The sequence below is a fragment of the Grampus griseus genome, assembly GCF_964374135.1.
Source record: "Grampus griseus genome assembly, chromosome: 6".
Lineage (NCBI taxonomy): Eukaryota > Metazoa > Chordata > Mammalia > Artiodactyla > Delphinidae > Grampus > Grampus griseus.
This window is the reverse complement of record NC_139000.1, coordinates 9,443,135-9,468,232: the sequence shown is the minus strand read 5'-3', so window position 1 is coordinate 9,468,232 and position 25,098 is coordinate 9,443,135.

The following is a 25,098-nucleotide window of genomic DNA, read 5'->3' as shown; positions in this document are numbered from 1 at the left end:
AGGGGCTGTGTGCTGCCCTGGCTGCGTCCCTCCTGACCACCTCTGCCTAAATCGGCTGGAGTCCAGGCCTGTGTGTGTCTGGCGGGGAGGGGAGTGGACATCTGCTCTGTGAAGTGGGACTGCTATTCTGCCTAGAGCAGGTCCTGCAGCTGATCCCCCCACGATCTTGCATGCTGAAGACAGACAGGGTTTGCTGAGAGACGATGTCCAGTGTACAGAATGCTGGGGAGAAGGCCCATCTCTCGTGGGCTGAACTCTGGCTGGAGGAATGTGGCCTTCATCGGCAGGAGTTCCCACCCAGAGCCTACAGACTTTCTCAACTTCGGGTTTACAAATTGAAAACCATTAATAATTCTAACCAGGCGGTGATAAATCTGAGATCTCTCTCGATGAACCCAGACAGCATTTCATAAATCAAAAAGATTACTTAGGAATTTTTTAAAATCTGACGTCAAAATGTCATGGTTACTAATGGTTTCGGTAGATCTCGAGCGGTGATGTATCATTTATCTACGCTACATCTCAGATGTGACACGGGGGGCAGAAATGGGATGTCTTTTAATATCGTGAATACATTTCAGCCCATAATAAAGGTATTAACAACTTCTTGGTGCGATTTCTTCTGGAGCCGGGGTCTGATTTAATGCTGCTGTGACTGTGACCTCACCCCCCTACTCTCCAAACTTCCCAAGGCTCGAGGGCCAGAGAGGCCTCAAAAAAGTCGCAAGAGGCTGAGGGAGGGAGAAGACCCCAGCCCATGGGGGGACAGGCTGGGCCACTTAAATCCAGCCCCTGCCCACAGAGGTGAGACCCTAAGACACCCACACTCCCCCAGAAAAGGGTTAGGGATCATCTAATTAGAAGCAGCAAAAATCTTAACTCCTATTAATTGAGCACTTGCTACGTGCCGACTTGCACTAAATGCCTGACATGCATTAATTCACAGACTCCTCACTGCCACCCTGGGTTTCACCACTGTTTCTCTACTGAACCAAAGTCCCACATGCTCTGCCACCTACTTCTTCTCTGTTCCAGAGCCCTCCCCCCAACACGCCCCCAGCTCTTCCAGCCACATGTGTGGGCCTTCCTCCGCTACTCAAACACCTGCTGGGGCAGAGTCCTGCCTCAGGGTCTTTGCACTTGCCTTTCCCTCAGTTTGGATCAGTCGTCCACAGGTACCTGCATGGCTCCCTCCCTCACCTCCGTCAAGTCTTTGCTGGGACCTCGCCCCTTTGCCGGGGCCTTACTCTGACACCATATTTAATCTCATAACCTGCCCCCACCTCCCTCATCCTGCTCTCCTTTCCCTTTGTTCCCAAGTGCTCATCCAATGTGGTCATTGTTTACTCATCTCTTAGGTTTGTTTATGCTCCATCTTCCCGGTTTGGACATCAGCTTAGTGAGGGCTGAGAGCTCTGTCTGTTCTGTTCACTGATGTGTCAAAAGCCCCTCAAACAGGCCCAGTGTAGGTACTTAGTCAATAAACAGTTGAACAGTTGTAAGCCCATTTCACAGAGAAAAAACCTGGCGCTCAGAGAGGGACAGTGACTGGCCCAAGACCACACAGCCAAGGCCGCCCTTCATGTTTGCATCCCCTAAAGGGTTGCCCCAGGTCCTCACTGCACCAGCGGCATCAAACTCTAGAGGGAGGCTCATGACAGCCCGGGGGACACTGGGCAGAGCCAGGCCGAGAGTGAGCAGGGCTGCTGCGCAGTAAGAGCGACTCCACGCGAGGCACAAACAGGCCCCCGTGCTTGATCCCGTTCTGTGTTCCCACCCGCCCAACAGGCCTGTGCTCTCATCAGCCCTGAGGTCAGAGAGGTGGTCTCACCCACTGGGGTTGCACTGGTGTGATTCCAGGACAGGAATGACAGAGGCCCCGGTACTTCTGCCCTGTGCCCTCCCAGGTCTGGAGCAGTGCCCACCTGCCTGCGCCTCCTCGGCTGGCCCAGAGCAGGATGTGTGGTGGCCCCTGAAACCCTCGAACGCAGTTTCTATCCTGGCTCTGCCACCTCTGGCTGTGTAACCTCGGGTGGGGACTCTGCCCGCCCCCTCAGCTGTGAAGTGCAGGCAGGGCTCCGCATTCCTTCTCAGGACTGGGGGGCCGTGGCAACGAGACGATGCGGGAAGAGCACCCCACAGATGGCCGGGTCCCTCAGCTGGGGTCTCAGAGGGAGGAGCGGGGCTCGGGTCTGTCTGACCCTGGGGCCATGTGGGCCGGGCAGCAGGCCCCCGTGCTTTCCGCATCCTGGTTCCTCAGTCTCTGTCCCCATCCTGCCTTCTCCCCTGCCTTCCTCTGAGCATTTCTGGATGCCCGTGGAGGTCCTGCCTGTGCTGAGGATCCCTGTGCCAGGCCCCCGCTGCCCCAGCCTGAATCAGGCAGAGCGGGCATCTTCTCACCTGCCCAGCATCCAGGGGTTTCCCCTTCACAGCCCCCAGCCTTCCAGCTGCTGGTGGGGGGAGAGGTGGAGGTGCAGGGAGAGAGACCCTTGACTTTGAAACACGTCTGAGCTACTGTATACAGTGGCGTGCCCTGGGCAGGCACTTGGCCTCTCTGGGCCCCGGTCTACCCATCCATGAAACGGAGACAGTGACAGCACCGCCTTCACGAGGTGGGGTCACGAATGAAGAACCTGACTCAGGGCCCACTTCAAAGTTGGTGCTGGGGCATCAGAGCTGTCCTCACTCCTGGTCTCTGAGTGTTCCAGACCCAGAGGTCCTGCCGGCCTGAACTGCCGCCTCACTGGCCTGTCCACCCCTGAGCCCCTTGTCCTGGCCACACGGTGGGGCCTCCTCCCTCAGTACCTCTTCCCTCTCCATCCCTCTGGGCCCCCCCCCACCCCGCTCCCACCCTTCCCCCTCCTCCATCAAGATGCCTTTCCGGATGCCAGACAGAGTGCCTGACCCTCTGTCCCCCTTCTGGCCCTTCCCCCTTCCTCGTGCTTTACTGGATCTTTCTTTGTTTCCGGTCTGGCCACACTTAGTAGGTGCTCAGGCCACGGCCAGTCAGGCCCTGCCCTTCATCCTGGACTCCGCTTTCTCCCATGCACCACGTCCAAGCCCCCCGTGGAAAGCGAATATGTCACAGTAAACTGCTTCTCACTTCCCCCTCTGCTTCCACCCTAGACCAGGTGACAGTGGCCACTGCTTGCCTCCTAAATGCATCTCCCCGTCTCCCCGCTTTGGCCTTCATCCCCCTTCACTCTCCACTCAGCAGCCCGAGTTCCCTGCAAGGGCTGAGGCAGCTCCACACCCCTGCCAGCACCCTCTCTGTCACCGAGGGAAGAGCCACAGCCCTTTATCTCTGTAGGTGGATCCCTCTTGGACCTCCCCCTCCCCCCAGCACACTAGCTGCCTTGCCTTTGAACTTGTTGTTCCTTCTGCCCAGAACTCCTCTCCTTCCTTCCCTCCTGGACGTGGCTCTGGGCTCCACCTCGGCTCCCCGGTCAGTGAACCCCGTGCCCCCGGGCCCACAGGTCCCGCCACCTCCTGTGACCACCCTGTCACCCTCTGGCACACGATACATCTTCTATTTGCTGTTTCATGTCTGTCTCCCCCGCAAGAATGTCGGCTATGTCCACTGCTGTACCCCTGGTGCCTGGGAGAGCTCCTGGCACGTTATTTATGGAACAGGAGCTCAGTATTTGTTTACTGAATGAAACTGTTGAATGAATAAACGAAGGAGTGAATGGCTCTGCAAAGGCAGGGATACTGGGTCTTCACGGCTTCTCTCACCTCCACCCACCACCCTGAGCTCAGGAGCAGGTGAGTGTGGAAAGCTTGTTATCTCCCGTTTTTCCCTTCAAGCCCCTCCCCTGTGCCGCCTCCCACTCAGGACCCGGATGGACGAGCAAACAAAGGGCAGGGGGACTTGGAGCCAGATCTGGCTTTGAGTTCTGGCTCGGCCTCTCTTTTTAGGACAGCCGCCCAACCCTTGTGAGCCTTGGTTTCTTTGTCCGTAAAATGGGATATAATGATATCTTCGCTAACATTTATCGAACATTTTCTACGAGCCAGGCTCTGTTCCCCCACTTCCCAGGCTTGTTAAAAGAACGTCTGAGTCAAGGACAGAAGCTCAGTGAAGACGAATGACTGGGAATCAGGATGGTGAAGGATGAGGGTACAGACTTGCCCTGGAATCCCGGCTCCCCAGGCCTCCTTTTTTTTTTTTTTTTTTTTTGGTACGCGGGCCTCTCACTGTTGTGGCCTCTCCCATTGCGGAGCACAGGCTCCGGACGCGCAGACTCCGGACGCGACGCGCAGGCTCCGGACGCGACGCGCAGGCTCAGCGGCCATGGCTCACGGGCCCAGCCGCTCCGCGGCACGTGGGATCTTCCCAGACCGGGGCACGAACCCGCGTCCCCTGCATCGGCAGGCGGACTGTCAACCACTGCGCCACCAGGGAAGGGAAGCCCCCCAGGCCTCCTTTTGAGTTGCGGTTTAATGAAGACTTTCAGGTAAGAGGGCAAATCCAGCAGCCCGTTTGCCTTCAGGGGGAGCCGGGCAAGAGCTGCCGTTTGTCTTGGGGCTGCTGCCTCAAGGCCACGTGTGTGGAAGGGTGATTCTGTGCCAGAGTCGCTGAGGGACCACCCCTGCCCCCTGGCCTGGCCCCCGTTCCCAGCCTCCGCAGCAGATGAGCCTGTCACATTTGGAGCTTTTATTTCACACAATTGTTTCTGCCCCCTGGAAGAGCTTCTCCTCGCAAATCAAATCTACCCTAGGCGAGGAGAGTGAAAATCAATGCTGGTGGAAAGTTCTCCATGGAAAACTAATTGGTTCTCCTGGAAAGTTCTTTAACCACAACAGGCTCCGGCATCCGCCCGGGCTCGGTCTGTTTGCCCAGGGCTCCAGGCTGGCTGCCAGGAGGGTGGAGAGCAGCAGGGTGGTGTTTGCTGGGTGCTCACTGAGGGCCTGGTTGGTACCCACGCGCGGCCAGGGCTCTTCCAGGCTGGGGGACAAAGTGGTGCGAAGGGGGAGGCTTGGTGTCGCAGACCCAGATTTGAGTCCGATGCCAGCACTTCCTGCTGGCTCCCCCTGGGCAAGTCACTTTGCCTTTCTGAGCCTCAGTTTTCCCCTTTGGAAAGTGGGGGTATCAAGAGTGCTCACTCTGCAGGATCATTATGGGATTATAGATACCAGGTGCACGGCAGCTCTTCTGATCAGAGCGGAGGGCCGAGTGCTCCAGCTGCCTCTACTAATAATGATTATTAGAGCAGAGTCCATATACAGAGTGCTTACCATGTGCCAGGGGCTTACTCTGTGTTATAGGACTTAATCCTCTCGGCAGGCCACAAGATGGCTACTGTGAACACTCCCATTTTACAGAAGAGGAAACTGAGGCTCTGAAAGGCAGAGACACTGGCCCCAGGTCACACAGAGTTGTCTGAGAGCCAGTCTGGGGCTCTTCCCACTGCCCGAGGCCTCCCTGGGCACAAACCTTCCGAGAGGATCCTGAGCGTGCTCCGTCACAGCCGCTGGGCCCTGCCTGGAAACTCTAAGCCTCCCTGAAGTGACATCTATATAAATATTGTTAATGGCCAGGACATAATGTTAAGTCAGGTTTTACTGGACTCCCTCATCCAGCCTGTGGATTTATGGCGATAGAATTTGAGGTAAATGTTTATTGGCCCAAGTGAGAGCCGGGCCTTCTTCTCCCCCGACGGCTGGCTCCCCGGGGCTGCCCGAGGGCCCTCGGTCCACCTGTCGGGAGCACGCTGGGATAAATCTCGCCGAATGAAATATTTATTAATTTTGCTAACCAGTGTTGATCTCATAAATTACGCCGACTTTTTCATGAAATGGTTATTAACATCCGAGGTGCTGTATTAATGGCTTATTGACCAAATATGGGATAATTAGGCCCGGGGAGCACGGCCTAGCTGATCTGCGAGAGGCCAATTTGGCTGGGATTACGCCAGTGACTTGTTTTATGTCGCAGCCAGAGTTGTGGGGAGATTGTGGAGCCCGGCCCTCTGAAAGCTGGATTCTTAAGGGGCCTCCTGGCAGGAAGCCACTCTGACCTCCTACTCTTCATCTGGCCCACCACGCAGTGTGGCCAGGTGTGATTCTCATCAGGGAAAGGGGAACATGGCGAGGGCACTCCCTTATGACCCCTATCCTGACCCCAGCTCTGGGAGCCTGTGTTGCCATGGCAGGTGAGGAAACAGAGGCCCGAGAAGGGAAGATTGCACAGCCCAGATTCCCCATCTGCTGCTGCAGGAGCTGGAGGAAGGAGCAGCCTGTCTGCCTTGAGAGCACAATTCCCTTCAGGGAGACAGGCGGCAGGGAGGCGGGGCTCCCCCCGGGCCTCTGTGCATGGGCATGCATGGCCGTGCTCCTGGGCTCAGGCTCCCGGCGTGGCCCGGATGTCTGTGTTTGTCCACACGCACGTGACAGGGCCTCTGCGTGTGGCTCCGTGTGGGCCCACAAGCATGTGTGCAGGGTGAGGCCTGAGGCCGTCCAGCTCCCCGCCGGATGGAGTGGCCCGGCCTCTGCACGCTACCTCTTAGGGACCTCGCTTCCTGGCTGATGCTCAGAGGGCCTCTGGGAGTCCACAGGGAAAACTGCTGCCTCACCAGCCACTGCCCCCTTCCCTGTGGCCCCTGGGGGTGACCCAATGAAAAGAAGGGGGAAGGTGTCCAGAACCAGAGAAGCTCTATTAAAGTTCCACTTGGAGGTCATTCTGCGTGCTGTTGCCCCTTCAGGGGCAGGACGCTCACTCTTTTTTAGGCAGGACCTTGATTGTTAAACCTCAGGAACACGATTAGGGAGCCCCTCAGAAAACCACCATCGTCCTCCTCCTGGTGGCTCCTGCCGGCCATGCTCATTCTGGGTGACCCTGTCCTGGGCCTTAGCTGACTGGAGGGCTGGGCATCTCATCCCGCCTGGGCCACTCTGGTTCTCTCTGGGAGATTTGGACCAGAACAGAAGAGAGTCAGAGAGAAAGACAGGCAGAGAGGGCTGCTGCCTCCGTCCTGGCCTTGCTGGGCCCTGCCCGGGGCTCCTCCCTTCTCTGGGAAGTGGTGCCAGGGGCTCGGGACGTGCCCCCAAAGGGGATTGTCTAAGACGGTGGAGAGGAGCTGGCCCTGCCCCCCGGAGCCATGGAGACAGTTCTGGGGCCCCTGGGGCCTCTTGTCTGGAAGATGCTGGAGGATGCACTGTGCTGAGAACCAGTCAGATACTGTAAAGAGGAGGACACCCCTGACTGAGTGGGGGTGCCTGGGGCGGTCCTCGCCCACCCCGCCCGGCTTCTTCTCCTCTGTCAGGGGTTTGTGGAATCCAGCCCCGACCTCCCCGCCGCAGCCCCACCCGAGACGTCCGCCACACAGCTCTGCATCTTCTCTGCGTTAACCAAATCTTTAAACACTTGTATGTTTAGCTATGAGTACCAACCGGGAGCGGGGGTTGGGGTGGGGGGAAGGGAGCCGCCACGAGGCAGGATAGCTGCCTAGGACAGCAGCCTGGCACATCTGTCACGACCGAGCACCGAGGTCCAGGGGCATCAGGTGGGCCCCACTGCATCCACTTCAGGCCTTTGCACCGACGCCTCTGCAGGATCTTTCCAGAGCTTCAAGTCTCTCCCTCAGAGGAGCCGTGAGCTCCCTTCTTGCTGGGGGAGGCCCTGCCCGCTTCATCCTCTGCTGCGTCACCTGTTTATTTACTTCCTTCAACTTATCGTGCTTGATCATGATTTTCACTTCTTTTCTGTGGGCTGTTTCTCCCACCAGACTGTACGTTCCTTGAGGGCAGGGACCCTGTTGGCCTTGTTTAGAATTCTGTCCTAGCGCCTGGCAGCTAGATGCTGGATGAATAAGAGAAGTGACCAGTGAATGAATGAATGAATGAACATGTTGTCCGGTCGATCCTTCTCTGAAGCATCTCTCCAGTTGGTGACCTTGGGTCCCTTCTGCTCCACCCTGGTCGAAGGGGCTTCGGCTGCCTTCTTCCCATCCCACCACCCGCCCTCCTGGCCCCGGCAGCCGTGAACCTGGCAGGACAAGCATCCGGCAGCACCCTGGCCCGTGGCCCTTCCCGGGATTTGATGATGCCGACCTGCAGGCCTGCCCTGCTCTGGGCCTGGGTGCTCCCTGCAGCCTTCCCCCGGCACCTCCCCAGGCTGACCAGTCCCTCCTCTACGTCCCTGCTCCGCTCCTTCACTCCCTGCTTCATGTCACCTCCCCACTCCTAATCAGTCTCCCGTGTTTGTTCTTCTTTCCCCTCATGGCACTTAGCACAGTTTGCAATAACACGTCTGTTGGTTATTATTACTGAGTTTCTCTCTCTCACTAGCCTGCAAGCCCACGAGGGCCCCGGCCGTGAGGGTGACTAGCATATCCCAGTGCCACACCTTTAAGGCTTCTTGAAGGAGTGAATGAACTTGTCCAAAGTCACCAAACCGCTCGCTAAGCGCTGTGTCAGGATCTGAACCCAGGACGCTCTCGCCCTGGAGTCATTGCCGTTACCACCTGCCCTGCTGTGTTTAATATATTTTTATTGAATGTGTGAACTGTAAGAAGCATCCTTTGGGGACACCTGGAGTGGCCCATCTGTTTTTCGTCTTTCCCTAGACCTTTCCCCTTGGATGGAGGGTGACTGAGAAGGTGGCTTGGCCACCGTCCAGAATGGAGGGCGCCCAGGGCAGGCGTGTGCAGGCAGTGTCGAGGCCGGACCCTCCAGGGCAGCTGTGGTAAGCGGAGCTGGCCAGCTCTGCCTGCTTGCCCAGTGTCTCCTCTTTCCCCTCCTAGGCTCTGCCCGAGCCTCCTCTGCACAGCCACCACTTTTCAGATAACCGGGAGGGGGTGGCCTGCTTGCTTGGCTGCCCTCCGGCGTCTGCCTTCCCCTAGGCTGTGGAGTCCCACTTTCCCCAGCCCCACCAGGACGAGCTCAGGGAGCTGGGCCAGTGCAAGGGCTTCAGGTTTCTGCCCTGCTCTGCCCCTTAGCCTGGTGGCCCTAGGCAAGGCCCTTTACCTCCCAAACCTCAGTTTCCTCCTCCGTACAATGGGCCCAGTGTTACCTCCTCCAGGCTGCTCAGGGGAGAAGATGAAAGAATGCACACAAAGCTCAGGACAGGGCCCAGCCATCGAAGGTCTTCATGACCGCCAGCTCCGAACTGGCCCAGGTGCCAGGCCCTGGCTGGGTGTTAGGGGTGGAGGCTCCAGCAGTTCCCTAACGGAGGACCTGCTCCCGTGTATATTGAAATGGGTTTGTTTCCACAGGAAGGAAAACTGCCCCCAGCTCACCAGCGGTGCTCTGAGCAGTGGCGAGCTGTCCCCGTTTCCCCGGACAGGACCCGTTTAGGACTGTAATGCAGGTGCAGTTATAAGTAGGCCTCTTACTCTTTAAACTGTCCCCGACTGGATGATAAATATGGTCACCCAGCTCTGAGGGACAAGAGTGTGTCTGGCTTCAAAGAGAATTTTATGTTCTCTGGTGCTTTTCTGTATTTCCCAAATTGTCTAAAAGGAGCATGAATGGCTCCTAAGAAAAATAACACGTGATAGAAACAAACGTTTCCCTCCTCCTAGATCTGCCCGGGAACCAGGTGTCTTTGTGGTATGAAGCCTGACACCTCAAGCCAGCCCAAATCTGCCCCTCTGGAGGGCTGTATCCCGAGGGCTCCCCAGGCCCTCAGACTCGTTTTCCCTCCTGGCTGGCTCTCCCAGGGTCTGAGCTGATTTTCCACGTTGGCTGCTCAGGGCCTGGATTTTAGCTGCCAACAGCCCCCAAGACAAACAGACACACACACACACATGCACACGCACACACACACACACCCTTTCTGGGCCCTTCCACTTCCAGCCCCTGCTCTGTGTCCCAGACTCTGGTTCTGGAGGCCACCACCTCTCTTTGGGTGACATTTAACAAGCCTGGAGAGGAGGTAGGGCCCCCCGCCCCCGCCCCGTGCCTTTGCCAGAGACAGGAATGAGAATCTTAATGAGGTTTTATTTTTAATAAAGGTTAATAAAGTTCAATTAAATTAAATTAATAAAGTCCAATATTTGCCAAGCTGAGCACCAGGCCTGGGTATGCTGGGAGGCTCTGGGGATTAAGCTCTGTGTTTGTGCTTCCTCCCAGTGGGGGATGAGGGGTGCTGGGGCCAGCTGGAGGGATGGGGCCTCAGGAGGCAACACCCAGTTTAGCCGCATGGTGGGCTCTCTGCCACCCCCACTAGCCTGGGGGGTGCTGGGGAGAGGGGGATGGCCCAGGCCTGGGAATATGGCCCCCCCAGAGTCCAGGTTCCTCCCAATCCCCCCTCCATCTCCCAGACGGTGTCTCGGCCCCTTATTCCAGCACTCAAGGCCTGCAGAGTCTTCTGTGTGCTGGGCCCTGCCCTGAGATGTTCATGGAGTATTTCATTTAACCCACCTCCCTCCCCCACAGCAGCCTAGAGGAGGTGGGGAATACTGCGCCCATTCTACAGAGAGGGAAACTGAGGCTTGGGTGGTGAGGGAACCCAGTTACTGAGCAGAAACAGGCTGACTCTTCCTCCCTCTGTGCCATCATTGCACAAGCTGAGCCCTCAGCCTAGAATGTCCTTTCCCCTGCCCTCCGCACACCCCCTTCTTCCAGGGCAGTGTGTGTGTCTTCATGTCTGCCAGGCCCTCCAGGGGCACAGGAGAGACCTGTGGTTTTATACAGTTTATCTCATCTCACCCCGTCCTCCAGGAGGAAGGTCTGTTATTAAAATTCCCATTTTGGAGATATGGAAACGGCGCAGAGAGGCAAACTCACAAGTCCAAGGCCTGGAGGCAGGGGCGGGGAGGGCTTGAGGAGGATGTGAAATTCTCTATCGCCTGTCTTTCTCGAGCTAGTGTGGCTCAGTGCCCTGTGCTGGGACTGGGGCTCTGCCACTCGCTTCGGCCAGTCTTGCCTTTGAGCGGGGACTTGACTTGGACCCGGGGTGCCCAGGAATGATTGTGGGAATTGAGGTAAATGGTCAAGGATAAGAGGACAGGGAGGGCAGCTGCATTTCTAGGTCTGAGTAGAGGTGGTGTCAGTGTCTTGGAACATATGTCTCATGTTAGGGCTCAGTCCAGTAAGAGACCTTTCTCCTCCCAGGGACTGGGGAGAGAGGGGCACCCCTGAGTGGCCAGGGTGCTGTAACCTGAAGAGGGGGACAGCAGTGTAACTTTACCCAGCCTGTATATGTCACATGCCATGTGGGTTACATGGGGTCTGTCCCTGAATCGTCACAAAAGCCCTTGGAGGGAAGGACTATTATTATCCCCATTTTATGGATGAAAAAACTGAGGGTCAGAGTGGCACAGTGACTTGCTCAAGAACCTGGAATTACCCCTTTCTTCCAACACTCTATCTCCAACTCAGGCACCAGAAGAACATCTGCCAGTGTTCTCTGACTGGCTCCTGCTCCAGGAGGGCAAGGGGCAAAGGGCATGGCTTCCAGGGCCAGCTGGCATGTGGCCCAGTGGCAGAAACCCCGTGTGGAGCCTCTGGAGCCAGCTCCAGTGGGCAGCCCTGCCTGATAGACCGTGTGAAAGATGGTGAAATGTTATAACAAAGGCATTGATTTTCCTATCTCTGCTTTATGCATTTTATTAGCCAAACACTTTACTGTGTAACCACTCAGCGCCACGCTGGCTGGCGATGAATCTGAAACGCTGGGGCACGTAAAACGGAATTGACCACATTGCTTGTGCGCCAACAACAAATAACAGGCAAAAGTGTAATAAAATGAATAGCACCCGGCAATGGCCATAAAGAAGTATTACCCAAGGGACCCAGGAATTTCCTGGGCTGTGAAGTAGCTGCACGAGGGGTCGTAGCACTGGAATGATGGCAATTTTGATCTCTGCAGATTTGGCCAGAGCAGAGGCTCCTTCATGCTGGTGCTGGCTTTGGCCACATCAGACTGAGATGGCCTCTGCTGGCCGAGTCCTTTTTCATGTGGGCTGTGAGAGATGTGAACTGCAATGGTTTGAAGCCAGACCCCAGAGTCAGAGGCTGGATTTAGAGTCCATGCTCTTGGGCTGTGTGACTTATGCAAATCACTGACCCTCTCTGTGCCTGCCTCCGTGTGTAGATTGGTGAGAGCAGGTCCTTCCTGAGGTTCAAGTCATAATTGCTTATAAATGGTAGCTGGGTTATTATGCTCCTTATTGTTAGAGAAGAAAGAAGTCCTTCCTGCATGACTCTCTGGTGCTCAGCCAGCTGGATCGGAGGCAGGCGGATGGCTGAGATGAGCTCCTCTCCCGCAGAACCGATGGCCCGGGTCTGGTCAGCCGGGCCCTCCATCCCCAGGGTCTCACTCGGGTGCCCCTAAATCCTTGCTAATGACCGTGCTTAATGGACGGCAACGCCCCAGGGGCAGGAGAAGAAGACGCGCCTGGAATCTGTATATGAATTCCTCCATCTCCCGGGCTCTAAGCTGTGTGACAACCGCTGGTGGGTGGCGCGGCATGTTTGTGATGGCAGGGAGGCTGGGGGAGGCCGGAGCTCTCGTGGGGACCTCCCAGGGGGAGGACACTGGCTTCATTATTATGGTTGCTGGGCCTGACACGGAGCAGGGGCAAGTGCCCCCCACCCTGGGAGCACCCATCCTCTCCCAGTCCTGTCCCTCTTGCTGGCCTTGGGGTGGGCTGGGCAGCGGGAGGGCCTGGCCTGGCGCACAGAAGACATTGAATGGAGGAACCACTAGTCCAACGGGTGCCCCCACGCTCAGCCCAGCTCTGGGGGTACTTCACTGCCCACTGCCTCGTTTCTCGTGGCCCCTTTATGGGTGAGGCGACGGGTTCAGAGAGAGGTTCGAGTTTTCCTCCCGTGGTGGCCCTCAGAATTCAGGGGGCATCGGTAGGCGTGGGCCAAAAGCAAACAATCTGGGCTCCCCCTGTGGAGCTGGCTGTCTCTTCCAGGGACGATTTTCATTTTAATAAACCCTCCGAGAGATTCTGACCCAGGGGACTGAGATAAGAGCTTAAAAACACCATTTTAGGGGCTCCCAGGTCAGGAGTTCTTGCGACCACCCCGCCTTCTCAGGGGCTGCAGGGGCAGCAGGAGGCGCCCCCTTTCCTGGTGCCGTGCTGGTCGCTCTCCTTGCGCAGGTGTCTGCCGGATCCCCCCTCCTCCCCCGAGAGTCAGGGTCCATAAGCCCAGGTGGCAGGAGGGGGTGGGGAGCAGTGGTGGGAGCAGGCGGAGGAGCTCCAAGTTGGGACAAGATGGCCCTGATTTCACAGCCCAGTTCTATGTTTCCATTAGTTACTTGGCTTCTCTGAGCCTCAGTTGTCTTGCCTGAAAAATGGGGAGAATGACAACCCCTTCAAAGGGCTGTTTCAGCCGAGGGCAGTGTGAAGACCTGGAATTCAACCCAGGGCTGTTGTCAAGCCTACAGCTCCCCTCCCTAAGGCGAGGCCCAGGCTTCTGAGATAATTCTGGAAGGATTCTGGAGAGTGTCTGAACCAGGCTTGAGCTCAGATTTCACTGACGCCAGACACCATGTTCTCAAGCCCAGGCGCCTCTAACTTGGGACCCAGCAATGGACAAGGCAGGCTTCGGCTTTGTTTTTTATTTTTATTTTTGGCTGTGCTGTGCAGCTTGCAGGATCCTAGTTCCCCAACCAGGGATTGAACTCGGCAGTGGAAGCACGGAGTCCTAACTGCTGGACTGCCAGGGAATTCCCCAGGCCTGGGCTCTGACCTCTTGGGGCTTCAGTCTGACGGAGGAGACACACTTTGCCATCAAACAGGCCATCTCAAAACAGTGCTGAGCTGTGATGGGGGAGGCTGGGAGGCTGTGGGACCCCAGGGTGGGGGGGCCCTGGCCAAATCTTAGGGCAATCAGGGAAGGCTTCCTGGAGGAAGAGGCATTGTAGGTGAGATTTTAAGGGTTAGGCCAGGCAAGAAAGTGTGGCAAGAAGATTAAGGCTGAGGGCACAGGGGTGTGAAGACCTGGAGGCGAGAGTTTGGGGAACTCTCCATTGCCTGAGGTGCAGTGTGTCGGGGGGCTGCTGTGGATGAGGCAGGAGAGGACGGCTGAGGCCACTCCAGGCAAGGCCACAGAAAAGCAGGGCCACAGGCCCACGTTTTGTGGCTCAGTATTTCTCTGAACCCTGTGACCCACCTGGCTGAGACTCAGTAGGTTTTGATTGTGCCATTTTTTCTTATTTTGTGATTTTTTTTCTTAAAGGTAATTTTAACTTCCTGAATGCACCCTCCCCTTGCCCTCCCCAAGCCTAGAGTGAATGCACAGACCTACTCTGTCAACTGGGGGAAGAAAAGAGCTTGGTTATTACACAGTAACTACTGTGGAATTACCTGATTGTTTATATTTTTCTTGCTACGTAATTGTGTTTGGCCTTAGCCTGTAAATTGGGCCATGATTACTTTATAATTTATAGTTTTTATATCTTATAACAAGTTAGTGTCTAAATCACACACCCCCATGTAAATACTTTAAAATTATTCAGTAATTACTTATTTACATTATAATTAAAAATAAGTAATTAGCATACATTTACAAAGGATTTACATACTTATTTCTGAATATCAGTTCTTGGTGGTGCTGGTGAAGTCTTTGCTGATAGTAAAAGGAAGGCATGGAAAGGAAAAGCTTCTCCAGGTTGGAAAAGGGGATGTGGCTTTGGGGCCTCCTGACTTCTCAGAGCCCAGCTCTGGTGGGGCGAGGAGAGTGTGGCGGGAGGGGAAAACCTGAAAATGTTCTTCTGGTCAAATGAGGGCTTTGGGGGTGAAGGATTAGACCTTCTTATCCTTGAGAATAAAAATGGGCTTCATTGGCAGAAAGAGGAAGTCGAGGCAGACAGGCAGACGTACTTCCTGAAGATCCATTGAGGAAGATGACAGAAACGGGGCTCAGACTTGGAAGACCTCCCTGCACCCTGTCTGTCTTGACCCTGACCTCCTTCCAAAATAATGACTCCAATGTCAGTACTGAGAGCAGTTTCCATTGGGTATGAGCTTGACAAACATTGTCTCAATCCTCACTGCAAGGTGTTTTATTAACTCCCATTTAGTAGGTGGAAAAATAAAGGCGCAACGCAATGAATTAACTCACCTAGACCTCTGGGTCCACAGAGCCTAAAGTGGTGGGATCAGAAGGCTGGGAGTGGTGGTGAGCTGCCCACCTCTACCCCTCGGTTCCCAAACCCAGGTGTTCTACCTGTTGGGGACACTGCACCAAACAATGGCTGTTGGTTCAAGGTGTACCCAGCATCCTCAAGCACAGTACTCCTGTCTCACAGGTGGCTTGTCCAAGAAGGCAGCTCATCTAGGCACACCTACCCGTCCCTAGGGACACCAGGTTCTATCCCATTCCTCAGAACACCTTGTTGGCTGCCCCTTTGTCCCACGGCTGTTAGGCTCGCAGCTTCTAGAAGGTGTGATGTTTGGCAGGACCCGTGGGTCCCACGGTCAAGGGCACCTCCTTTGCCGTAAAGCAGGTCGTTCGGTCTGAGGCTGTGTTACTGAGAATCCCAGGACAACAGATCAAGATGCTCTGTGAAGCTTGGAAGAGTGGTGCTGGGATGTAAAATTCACACCTGGGGTGCAGGTCAGCCCAGTCGGGGTGATTTGTTGCCCTTGTCAGGATGGTCGGATACAGGCAACTGGCCACATCAAAGAATGGTGCTCTACTGGGTACTCTCTGTCCATCTCTGTTGCTGGCAGGTCTGATGTTCAGCATTCAGCTAGGTCAGCCCATGCTTTGGGGTCCACGCAGAGACCCCATCCCTGCCATTATGGCAGCTCCATTCATGGGTCTTGCACAGATGGAGGGGGGCTGAGGATAGAGACTGGCTGACACCTGCTGACCAGATCATCCTGTCCATGTGGTTGTCCAGTGTCTTCCTGCAGTGGGTGTCCTCTGGTGACCTTCACATGGGATGCAGAGATCCTTACATTTGGTGCCTGTTCCCATAGGTCTGTCCACATACCTCTTCCCCAAACCTGTGAATTAAATAGAAATTTGATGGTGACCGTGGCCCCTGCATCTTTCGAGACTTTGAAGTGGCACTCGCTGATCTCTGTCTTCTCCCCTGGGAAGAAATTATTTTTGATTTTCATCGTGGCTGGGGGCGTGGGTGTGGCACTTCCAGGGCCGCCTTCTTGTTCTTTCCTCCATCATTAGCTCTTACTCTGCAGATCAAGGTGCCGATATTCCACCAACTGCTAAATATGTCCACTAAATACGTCCACTCCAATGATACATTTGAGAACTGATGAAGTGATCTTTGAGTGACCTGTGTGGGGGGAGGGCCCCCTGTGGAATGACCTCGGCTAGGATTCCATTTGTGACCTACCCCTTCCCCGATATGTCCCTACTTTAACAGGGAGACTGCTGGCTCATTGGGGTCCTGGGTACAAGTATCCCCTTGGGTCCTCTATCCACCAGCCCTGAGGATTTCCTTTCCCCAGTTCCTTTACAGTTACTCGACTAAGTGGCTGTATGTAAGTCCCTTTGGGGGAAGGGCTGGGCAGTCAACACGGTACACGCTTGCTGTGGTGTTGCAGGATCCTCCTCCTGGGCAAAGGATTGCGATTTCCCATTCTTGTTCTTTTTTGATTACTTAGAGTAAGGAACAGCCCTGTTGGCCGCCCATCCATTTCACCCTAGGAACACCAGGTTCTATCCCATCCCTGGGAACACCCTTGTTGGCTGTCCATCTACCCCAACCGTAGGGACACAGGGACCTTCTGGTTCCCCAACTCCCTTTCTCCTGGGAGCTCACCCTCAATAAACCATGTGACGCTGAATCCCTGTCTTGGTCTTGACTTCAGTGGAGCCCAATCTAAGACGGCACGGGCATAGTGGAGAAGCTCGGTGGTGGAGTGGTTAGAGGGGTGCCAGGAGGCAGACCTTCAGGATGGGATTCTTGAGCTGCAGGCGACCATTGCAACCTTGCTGCCCACTATGGTGATTATGCCCGTGTACTCAGGTGTGTGACCTTGGGTAAGCCAATTCATCTTTCAGAATTTCCTCATGGAAAAATGGAGGATGAAGAAAATCATACCTGCCTCACAGAGTTGTTGGGAGTATTGGATTAACTGATGCCTTTAAAGTGCTTGCAGGACTTCCCTGGCGGTCCAGTGGTTAAGACTTCACCTTCCAATGCAGGGGGTGTGGGTTCAATCCCCGGTCGGGGAGCCACACGCCTTATGGCTAAAAAACCAAAACATAAAACAGAAGCAGTAGTGTAACAAATTCAATAAAGACTTTAAAAGTGGTCCACATAAAAAAAATCTTTAAAAAAAAATAATAAAGTGCTTAGAAAGGTACCTGATACTACATCTTAAATGCTCAATGCATATCAAGCCTTCCTAGTCTGGGTCCAGATCAAGACCCTCATCCCTGCCCCACCAACAGGCAGGAGCCCAAGACTATATGGGTGAGAAGGGACCAAGATCCTAGCCTCTGCTCCCCAAGAGTCTCATCTGGGGAGGCATTTCAGGATGAACCAGAGAGCTGAGCGACGCAACCAGGTCCCTGAAATGCAGTGACCCTGAGGAAAGGGAGGACCTAGCCTCTGACTCCAAAGCAACACAAAGGACTCACCGCAGCCTTGGGGAAGAGCTGGTTGGGCACAGCTTGTGGCTGTTAGAAGCTCCTCTGGTCTCAGCCAGCGTGACATGGTGTTATGCTTTGGGGGACAGTGGATGAGCCTGGGTGTGAGAAGGAAAAGGACCTCTTACCTGGGTGCCTATTTGGCTGAATCAGAGACCTGAAGCATCAGCAAGAGCCACTGAAGCATCAAGGCAAGCAGAGTTACCAAGCTGTGCAGTTCCAGTCTTCAACAGCACCACCGTGTGGCCAAGAGAAGCAGTCACAGTTGACACTGTCAGATTGGTATTCCTTTCTGCATATTGGGCTATTCTAAAGGGGTCATAGATCTGTGTGTGTGTGTGTGTGTGTGTGTGTTTGTGTGTGGCAGAAAAATCCTTCAAGAGGAAGAGGCTGAATGTTTTACTAATAGGTCATGTGGAAACTCAAATTATTAATGGGAAGGATAAAAGAGATTTGATCTTACTTGCCACTGAATTAACAAAAGCAATTCATACTGATTTCCTGTGTGTGCCTGTCTGTGTCATATGGGGTATATGGTAGGTATGTATGATTGTGTGTGTGTCTCTTCTGAATAGGGATGTGTTCCTGAATCCAGAGTGAATTGCACAATGAGAAAGCTGAACGGGACTTTGAGGATTATCTAATTGAACTTCTGGTGGTGTTCGTGGACTAAACGTCAGAAAAGATGAGAAACTCATCCGAGGTCACATACCAAGTTGTTAGCAGAGCTGTATTGAAATCTAGGGGCATACTGACTTTATGTTTGGGGCATTTTCTTTCATCACTATTAAAAAAGAAACTTTTGGGCTTCCCTGGTGGTGCAGTGGTTGAGTCCGCCTGCCGATGCAGGGGACACGGGTTCGTGCCCCGGTCCGGGAAGATCCCACATGCCGCGGAGCGGCTGGGCCCGTGAGCCATGGCCACTGAGCCTGCGCGTTCGGAGCCTGTGCTCTGCAACGGGAGAGGCCACAGCAGTGAGAGGCCCGCGCACCGCAAAAAAAAAAAAGAAACTTTTTAGAAGAGTTGCAAAGATATTTCAGAGAGTTCCCGTGCACCCTCCCGTCAGCTTACTGTAATGTTAATACAGTTAATACATAACTGCAGTGCATTTACCAGAACTTAGACATTAGCGTTGGTACAGTACTATAACTAAACTAGAGGCTTTATTTGGATTTGTCCAGTTTTTCCATGGGTGTCCTTTTTCTGTTCTAGGATCCAATCCAAGATACCACATTGCACTTAGTCACTGTCTCCTTAGTTTCTTCAAATCCGTGACAGTCTTTCCTTACTTTTCATGATCTTGACACTTTGGAATAGTAGTTCACCACTTATTTTTATGTCAGCCACTCTAGCCGTATAAACAAGCATGAATATGCCATCCATCATTTCCATGAAGACATTCAGATTTATAGATACAAGCACATCTCTACATACCTGTGTCCTTTAAGTGTTTTTGTGTGTGTGGGTGTATGTAAATATTTGGAGATACGAATGTTCACTGTGTTTATTTATTATAATTTTTATATTTGGGGAAGAAAATTGTCCTGGGATCCTGCCTCACTGGCAGCCACAGATTCTTAAGAAAGTTCTTATTCTTGAAGGGGCAAGCAGGGGTTTCTGGAGTGAGCTGGGGGTGGTGCCACGTCAGGGTGCGTGATGTCTGGGATTCTGCCCAAGCTGGGGGCATGGCGTCTCCCAGGATGGCAAGTGAGGTCCCAGGGCTGGAGGGTGGACAGAGGAGGGAGCTTGTCCCATGACCACTGGTCAAGTTTTTCACACCCTCAGTCAGAGCTCTGGGGTGCCCATGACCCCTTCACCCAGCAAGGGAGAAGGCAGCCTGTGGGAGTCGCCAGGGTGTGCATGTATGTGGGCCTTGTCATACATGTCAACAAGCATAAATGAGCATGTGAGCCTCCACGTGTCCACATGTGTAAATAAGTGACTCTAACCCTCACTGGTTGGGTGACTTTGAGCAAGTTACTTAGCCTGTTTGTGCCTCGATGCCCTCATTTTACAAATGCGGAGTGGGGGACTTCCCCGGTGGTCCAGCAGTAAAGAATCTACCTTCCATGGCAGGGGATGTGGGTTCAATCCCTGGTTGGGGAATTAAGATCCCACATGCCGTGGGGCAACTAAGCCCACGCGCCACATCTACTGAGCTCGTGTGCCTCAACTAGAGAGCCCGCATGCCGCAAACCACAGAGCCCACGCGCTCTGGGGCCCGCGTGCCACAACTAGAGAGAAAACCCTCATGCCACAACAAAAGATCCTGCGTGCCACAACTGAGACCCGAGGCAGCCAAAATAAATAAATAAATGAACAAACAAAAACAAAACAAATGCGGGCTGGTAGGATATCTGGGCTCCTGATACGCATGGGATCCCCTGCATTTCCCAGCCTTCTTTGCAGTTAGGAAGGCCCATGTGACTAGTTCTGGTCAATGACCAGGAGCAGAGTGGTACCTGTCACTTCAGGTTTGAGGCAATTAAGACCTCGTGGGCTTGTCACCACTTTCCTGCCCTGGTGACCTTATAGGCCACCTGTTCCATGTGGCACAGCGACAAGACAGAGGAAGGCCAGCGACCCACACTGGGCTTAATGTGAGTGAGAAAAATACACTTACTGTGATAAGCACTGAGATTAGGGGTTGCCTTGTTATTTCAGCACAGCCATCTAATCCTGACTAATAATAGTTATGCTCACCTCCTGGTAGGTGTGAGATAGTCATGAGGACTTTGTGAGTTAATGTGTTCATGGGATAGTAATGGAGCTGGCCTAATGGGGCTTCGTGAAGGTTCCACGAGCTGGGGCGTAGGTGATATTGAGTGGGTGTCCACAGATGCTCAGGAGATAATTATTGTTCTTACTGTTCCGTAATGAGACAGAGTTTCTGGTAAGTTTAATTTCCAGACCCCACTTGGAAAGGGCTTTTCCTCACGTGTAAGCATGACTTTGGCTACTCGAGCAAACGATATTTATTGTACCATCGATGTGATCCTCTGGCCGAGGGCTGCTGCGGGGGAAGTGGCAGACGGAGCCTGATGGGGGCCACAGGGGGCAGGGCCTGCAGGATCAGGCTGATAAGAGCTGCTCCCCCTCAGTTCTGACCACCGGGAGCTCCAGGGTGAAGAAGGGGTCTGTCTCCCAGGGTGTGCTGCCTGCAGGCTGGGGGCTGGAGCCACAGGAAGGTTCTGCTGGGGACACCCAGGACTGGTCTCGGATGACATAGGCATCTCTGTCGTTGTTAGCACGTCTACAGAGACCCTTCCGGGGACCAAGGCCTGAGCTGACAGCTTTATGAGCCTTTACTTAGATTCCACAGTGTCCCAGCAGACAGGTTCCTTTACTTTCCATCTTAAGGACAAGGAAACCCAGGCTCCGAGACAGGAAGGGGCTTGGCCGAGGTCGCAGAGCCAGAGCTGGCTGCAGAGTCCCCGCTCTCATCCACCACAGGCTATCCTGCTACTGCCCAGATGCAGCACACTAACGATGTCAAGCTGCCGGACAATCCCCTTGAGGAGGTGGTGAGGACAGTGACAGATGTGGCCGAGTTGAAGAAGCAGACTATGGAAGATCATGACAGTGCAAGAGCATTTTTATAACCAGAAGCATCTACGGATTCCCAGAGATCCATATGTATGTGAAAGCATAGAGAAAAATCTGGAAGGATGCACACCAGGCTGGTGTTATCTCCAGAGAGGGACAGGGGAGAGGGTGGAGGGCCTAGGGAGATTTCATTTGAGATGCTTAAATTTCTGTTTTCGGTGAGAATGTGTTCATATAGCGCCTGTGTAATTAAGAATTCAGTAAAAAAAATTTTAAAGGGTGAAAGTCAACAGACAACGCTCACAGGGGTGTCACAGTTTAGGTCTGCCTTTCTGCCACGTTCACCCATCCTCACCCTCTCTGCTCTACCACACGTCCTATGTGTTAATGTTACGCGTTTTCTTGCCCTAGGCTTTTGCGCGTCAGTCCCTCTGTCTGGAACCTTCCCCCTCCCCACCTCCCTTTTCACCTGACTCCTTTTAGGTTTTAGGTCTTAAGCCTGGCATCAGCACCTCCGGGGTCCTTCCCATGACACCCCAGTATTGACAGGAGTCCCTTCTTCTAGCTTCGTGCATTTCCCCCACGATAGCTTTTATTAGCCTGTATAATCACCTCTTGCTTTCTCGTCTGTCTTCATCACTGGCTTACAAAGCCTGTGGGGTGGGAGTAGGGTTGGCCTCATCTGCTGCTTGGTCTCCAGCACCTGACACTTGGCAGGAACTCAACAGAGGTTTATTTGAATGAATGAGTGGAGGAAAGAACGAACATGTCAGGGGTGATCTAAACGGCACAGCTGTGGGTGGCATGATCACCTCCCTCTCTCTGGCCATCATATTTGTATGGATACAGTCTGAGATGGCACTGGCTCACTGGTGGCTCTACCTCGCCTGGGTCTCCATGGACCGGTTTCCTTTGAATTAAAATCCGCATCTTCCCCACTATACACTCCTTGAGGGAACCAAACACCTGTCTTTCGTCCTTGATCAAGTCTCTCGTTATGCGCAGTCCAGTGTTGACTTTCTCTCCTGGCTTCTTGTCCCTAGAAAATCTCATTTGTCTGTCCCCATGGGCTCTTCAAAGAGGCACTGGCAGCAATATAGAGTGAGTGTGGGTCGGGGGTAGGGAGTGAATGGTGAGAAGAGCGTGGATAGAGCTCATTAGAGCGTGGCCTCCTCAATTCCGAAGTCAATGTGCATTTGTGGCCTTGAGTGACCATGGCCACTGAGAAGGGGCCCCGTCTGGTTCCATGTTCAGCTGCCATGATCCTGGAGGAAGGACATGGCCAGAGGCTGGGGCCGATGCTCTGCACGTAGATGTCTCATGCAGCCCCATCTCTGACGGGTGTTGCAAACTCAGGGACGTCACAGATCCATTCCAGTCCCTCCCTGCCACCCAGCCTTCCCTAGAGCCAGGGAGCTGGGGACAGGAAATCACACACCAAGGCCCGATCTGATACCCGTAAGTTTGCTCAAGCTTATGTAAATCACACAAAAACTGACAAGTTTTCCTATTAAAAGATAATTGTAATCAGGGTGCTGGACGTGCGGCGTGGGGATGATTGGAGATAGACGGACAGCATGGAAAGATGGATTGTTTTAATTTGCACCAATTAAATTGAAGTTCATGGGATCATCTTCTTCAATCTTCATGAATACTTTATTTTCTGGCTGCTACGGAGCTATTAAAAAGAATGATTGAGGCACGCGGCAGGCCGGGTATATTTTATGAAATATCACCTTTAAAGAATTTGAGTACGCCATTTTCATAATGAGTTTTCTAGTACCTAATCCTCTTCTCTATTACTACATTTAAGAAGTGGATTGATCTGGGAAGTGCTGAGGGTGCAGGTAATGATACGTTTTGCCAGGCGCAGGCGGTGGTAATGGATCGCGTTCTGGCGAGGAGGATGATGGATGGGTGCCGGGAGGAGGTGTGTGCCGGAGTTTGGTGGTGGTGGGCCAGCTTGGGCGGGGACCCTGTGCTGAGTCAAGCTTTCATCCTTGCTCGGTGACTCTCTTGGCGAGGAAGGCCTGGAGTGCAGGCGAGGAGAGGAACAAGGAGGTGGGGGTGAGCTGGGAGGAGAGGAACAAGGAGGTGGGGGTAAGCTGGGATGGGAAGGGCTCCAGGGCTCCAGGGCTCCAGGGCTCCAGGCTCCAGGGCTCCAGGGCTCCAGGCTCCAGGGCTCCAGGGCTCCAGGGCTCCAGGGCTCCAGGGCTCCAGGACTCCAGGGCTCCAGGCTCCAGGGCTCCAGGGCTCCAGGCTCCAGGGCTCCAGGGCTCCAGGCTCCAGGCTCCAGGGCTCCAGGGCTCCAGGCTCCAGGGCTCCAGGCTCCAGGCTCCAGGGCTTCAGGGCTTCAGGGCTCCAGGGCTCCAGGGCTCCAGGGCTCCAGGGCTCCAGGGCTCCAGGGCTCCAGGGCTCCAGGCTCCAGGGCTCCAGGCAGAGGCTGGAGTTGCCTGCGTCATCCTGAGCCAGTTTCTGATGCTCTGGTGTTCAGCTGAGGGTTTGGGTTCGGGGGAAAGGTGGAGGAAGTGGGGTCTCTGAGCCCATGAAGGCATTCATTCGTGGGGTCCAGAGAGCAGGACAGGCTCTGCAATGGCCCCAGCCATGGGCCTGACCACTGCAACCTCACTCTTGACCTTGACCTCCTTCTAGGTCTGCCTCCTATCACAGTGGTCTTGGGGTCTAGAGGGGAAAGGCAAATAGGGAAGTGGGTGGTGGGTTCGCCCTCAAAGGGCAGATGTGGGCCAAGGGGTTCCCGCCAGGATGAGTCCCGGGGTCCTTTAGCTGTGCAGTTGTGATGCTGGGTGAGGCAAGGACTTAGCTGTGACCTAACAGGTCAGGTCAGAGGAACCTGACCCACAGTCGTGGGTTTTGTTCCCTCATCTTGGGTGACGTCTCAGGGCGTTGGCCTGGCCCTGATCGGCCTGGCCCCTGGGAGCCCCAGTGGCTTCCTGAGGTCCCTCACCTTGGCCCTGGGAAGGGTGGGCACCCGGCAGGGGCGGCCTTGGGGAGCGAGCAGAGCGAGGGGCCCTGCCCCACCCCAGACCGGGTCTCCACTTGCCACTTGGCTGGGCTCTCCTCCCCAAGCTTCAGCAGCAGCAGCCGTCATAATTAACCCTGCTAATTAATCAGGGCAGGATGGATTAATTGAGATCACAGGAGACTGGGAGAGCAGGTGCAGCTCCAGGGCTGACGGGATAACAAGCTCTCCGGATGCCCAGGGGGCCTGGCCCTGCCCGGGGAGCCCTGAGCTCGCTCAGTGGTGGACTGGGCCAGGCAGGGGCCCGAGGGACGCAGCCCTGCTGGGTGCCCTGGGCCTGCTCAGGCAGGCTTTGACAGGCTGAGGCTGGAAGGCTGGCGGGCAGACAGCGTCTCCATCACCCCCCTCTGCCGGGGGCCGGCCTGGTGGAAATGCAAGTTCCACCCACAGCCCGTGAGCCAGGAGGCCCCAGGCTGCTGGGGAAGCTGGAACAGAGCAGGGCCCGGGCCTGGCACCAAGTCTCCTGCTGCCCCAGAGGCCCCTGGAAAGGGGCCCAAGCTGGAGCCGAGACCCCCCCAGAGAGTGGCACCGCCTAAACCGTGGGAGGGAGAGCTCAGCGGGTTTCCGGGCAGACTTGTTCATTTTACATTTTACTAAGATCTCTCTAGCAGCTTCCATGTGGAGGAGAATTTGGAAGGTGCCCAAGTGGAGGTAGGGACCACACTGAGGAACCTGCGGCCATGGTCCTGCAGGAGAGGATGGTGGCTTGGACTAGGTGGTAGCAGCGGAGGAGCAGAGGACCCCCTGGGCTTGGAAGCTGCAGAACTTGCTGGTGGATCACATGTGTTGGAGTGCGGGATGGAGATCAGGGGCCGTTATTCTATTTCCAGGAGGTTCCTGTTGGGATGGGGACCGTGGAGCAGGTTTGGAGGACGGGAAGGTTTTGACATGTTCTGGGTTACGACCTCACCTGCCTTTTGGACTCAGTCACCGCTGCCTTGTCCCAGCTCCCCTCAAACTGCCTTGGGCGGTACCCTCTCTTC